This window comes from Pygoscelis adeliae, unplaced genomic scaffold (assembly GCF_000699105.1).
Source record: "Pygoscelis adeliae isolate BGI_AS28 unplaced genomic scaffold, ASM69910v1 Scaffold610, whole genome shotgun sequence".
In the NCBI taxonomy this organism is placed as follows: Eukaryota; Metazoa; Chordata; class Aves; order Sphenisciformes; family Spheniscidae; genus Pygoscelis; species Pygoscelis adeliae.
This window is the reverse complement of record NW_008824008.1, coordinates 719624-723854: the sequence shown is the minus strand read 5'-3', so window position 1 is coordinate 723854 and position 4231 is coordinate 719624.

The window sequence follows — 4231 nt, the reverse complement described above, 5'->3', positions numbered from 1 at the left end:
TCTGTTGTGTCTATGCTCTCATTTTAATTATTCTTGGAATAACTGGGGAAAGCAATGGTGTGAACATGGTAATTATTAAGATTAAATCCCAGCAGAGCAGAAACAGATCATCTTCCACGGGGATGAGAAGTGATGGCATGTAAAAATTCACAAGAATCATGCAAGCAGCTCTAAAACTGAACTGCTGGAAGAGAAAAGAGTGGTAAAGAAAGAATTTAGGAATAGCACTGAAAAGGCTTTTGGAGAAAATACATATGAAAGGAAAAGGAGCATACAAACTGAAAAGATAGAGGACTGATAAGCGGGTTTTCCTAATGATCACAGCTCACATGCAGAAGGCAGGAACAAATGAGCTCCAAGTCTTGCCTTGCTACTAGCTTCCCGTGTGTTCTCAAATCTATTATTATGAGTCAGATTTCCACACTTAACAATACCTGGTGTAAATGCCCAAGTTATAACAGTCCAAGATACCACATACCTAAGTAATACTTTTATGAACAGGTACTATCAAAGAACCTGCTCCTGCAAGATGCTGCAGCAGATTAATTAGTCAAAGTTTATGATGATCTTGTCAATCTCTCATACCATCTTTTCATTTGTAGCTGAATATCTTTATTCTCTGATGCAAATTCAATGCGAAAATGGTCTTTTCTTCAAAGAGAAAATTATCCAACTGTGATGTTGGAAGCAGCTCTGAATTTCCACAGGATGAACCTCCAGTGGTAAGTGTGCAAGACTATGGCTACTATTGCCACCAAAAAATGAAGAAAACCTAATTGGAAAGAGTTGAGCACAGTAAAACACTTACTACTTGCCTATCATAAGATGACAACCTTTACCACAATGGTAAAAGCAAGATTCCCCCCCGCCCGCATTTTTTCTATTCTGGCACTTGGTTTTAATCTGCTTTCTCTTTCTGAAAAATAAGAAAAGAGAAAAAATTGAGGTAACCATCTCAGCACAGCCGAATGAAAAATTCTGCCCTCTCAGAAATTTGTTTTCCTCTATTAAAAAAAAAAAATCAATAAAATGCTCTTCCTTAGATAAATGTCAGTGGTAAAACTGCCTGAAGGTATGTAATGAATCACATCAAAACTATTTTTAATACACTCCCAAGTCAGAGCACAACCTCCAAACCTAATTCAAATTCAGTTAAATTTGCCTTCAACACAGATGGCCCTGGCACTGTATGACTGGTGAAAATGATATATATTCTATAGAATACATAGATAAAAATATTCAATTACTGTCTGCATCAAGCAGTATCAATAAAATTAATAGATTTGACTAAATTACATATTCTAAGCTCTAACAGTTTGGAATTAATTTCTAATATTGTATGCTATTGGATCTCATTCTTAATATGCTGCTCTGTTATGCAAGTTAACCACCCCATTAACGAAGAGTGCATGTAAAAATAATTAATATCCTAGTCAAAAGCAAAAGTCTAACTTTGGGAAAAATGTATGAAAGGCTGGGGCACTTAGATGCAGATGTAAATCCTGTTTCAGGATACCTTCATTTTCTGGCACTATGGTAGAATAAACAGCAATTTCTATGACATTTTCATTCAATTTAGAGGAAATAATTATGGGTTTGGTGACTTAAGAGGAACAAATTATGTAAACAAAATATTTAGCCGTGCTTTTACTTTGATAAAAAATTATATTACACTCTACTGATGTTCACCTTTCCTATATCAACGTTTGTATGATGGAGATACAAAAGGCTGTTTGGGACTATGGAATAACTTGCTCAACTCAAACATCTGTATTTATCACCGTAACTTTAAAGGAACTGTATAACTGGCCACTGAACCGAGCCGGCCAATTTACATCTCACAGTTATTCAGGAACAGAATCACAGAATCACTCACATTGGAAGGGACCTCGGGAAACCTATTATCCAACCTCTCTGCTCAAAGCAAGGACAGTTGCTTCAGTTGTTTGCAAAGTCAGGATGCTCAATCCCCGCCTTGGTTTGTATTTACATATTAATACAGTAGCTACACAACTAAAAATACTATTACTCTAAAAAATGTAAGAGGCTTAGTTCTGAAGTACAAACCTGTGGCCATGAGCAGATTACACTGTAAATTCTGCAGCTACAAAACAGCTTATTTCTCATGCAACTAAAATCCAGATTCCTTCCCTTCTGAAAAGCTTTTCCCCCTCCTAAGCTTTAACATTTGTAAATTTTAATTACTCCCATAACAAAAACGCTACTAGAACTACTCATCTCAGGGATGAAAGCAGGATTTATTGCAAAATCACTGCAAACTGTTAACATCAAATGGCAGTTGCATCTTTCTTAAGAAAACACAGAAAGTATTTGGATACCTTCTGGGTTGTGTTGATTAAAACTCTAAATATGTGAGAAAAAATTCTTAATGGAGTAAGAAGAGGCCCTGTGCTTCTGATGATCAATAATTAAATCTAATATGATGCAAGACTGGAAAGAATAGCTTGTCTGCTGCTGGACTATATTCATTTACCTACTCTGCTGCTGTTAAGAACGTATGTCATGCTAGTGCAGAAAGGCTAAAGAAACCAAGACTCCCTTCGAGTTAGGCAGGGTATATACCCAGCAGAAGTGGGTGTTTCCTTGCTCCAATCTAGCTGTAGCTAATGCTGGGTGAAAGTTTTTCAAAGGATATTTGGCTTTGTGCTAAATAAAATACTAATACAGAACGATTTTCAGCTTACAACTAATGCACACAAGTGCACAATGTTTTCTTCTTTAGCCTCCTTGGCTGTCCGTATGCATTAGATGTAGCATGTGTACACTGATACTACAATCACTATGTTCTACTAATTCCATGTAGGTTTGTTTTCCCTTCTCCAAATAGGCACTTATCCTTAAGCGCTACATCAGATCTGGCCATGAAGTTCTTACGTTAATCAAGCCCATAACTACACAAAAACTGAAGCAGAGCATCTACGCTTTCACTGATGCCCAACTTCTTCATCCCGACACACTATTTGCAAAAAACAGCTTACTATATTCAGCAGCTAGACCAAAAATAAAACAAAAATAAATAAAACCATCTGTTACTACAAGGAATAATGATGATAATTATATATCCAGTGAATACAATTAAAGTTCTAGGGTCTGACAAAACAATGGGAGGAGAACTATTTAAAGAAAGCATATCTACTGCTGCTGAGTGGTCTTGCTGCAAGTGTCATTTGTTTTCCCATAAGCAAAACCAGAAATACAGTAGCTGATTAATGCAAAGATACAGAATCATGAAGGTTATTGTTAGTTACCTGTTATACAGATGACCAGAAAGTAGCACGTTAGAAAAAAAAATTACAGTTTTGTGAACTTAGACTGGACAGGAAAGGAGTGATTAAAACCAAGCCATGTTCCTGTTAGGTTCTTGTATACAAGTAAAACAAGGAACGACGCATTAAAATGCAAAGGTTAACGGTCACAAGTATGTAAATTTTTTTTTCTTTGTTCTGTAGCATTGGAACAAAGTGACTTTGATAAAGTCAGAGGATGGGAATTTCAAAGACCATAAGTAGAAACACTTCTTCGTGTACATTTCTTTTCAGACCAAGGAACTGATTTATTGTTGCAGAAAGTGCACCGAGGCCAGAAATTTAATAGAGGAACTTGAGCCTTACATGAAAAGCAAGGCTATCCAGGTGTATAATAGGTAATGGTTACAGCAAATAAGTTGTTCTGGTTTACGACTTCAGTTAGGGTCCTCCTATTTGAAGCCTACTGTGCAGGTGATGTCCTATATGGTTATTTACAGATTCTTATACTTACCTGTGAATCTTCTGTGAGAGATCATGAGAAGCAGATACAAACAGGACAGCCAGAGTACTCCAATGTTCAGCTTGCTGCAACAGAAACTTTTCATCTCTGTTGTACGTACTACAGCAGCCTCTGCCATTTCAGGAGATGTATTTAGAATCTCTTTCTCTTTCAAGGTTCTTCCATTTTTAATAGGCTGTCACAGATTAAACAAAGGAACACGGACAAGAGATAATGGGGAGGAGTGTGGACTTTCTTGAATCCCATGGCCAGTCTCCATTAGCCTGGGATGCTGGCTCACTTCAAATATTACCCCACAAAACACTGACCCCCACAGAGAGCCCAGCAGTTTATTTCATGGGCAGGGACTGGGGAGAGCTGGGATGTAGCACACTCAGAATTGTGCATGAAAATAATCCTAGATTTGGTTCTTTTCCCAAGTGTGAAATGGCCGACAGGAATC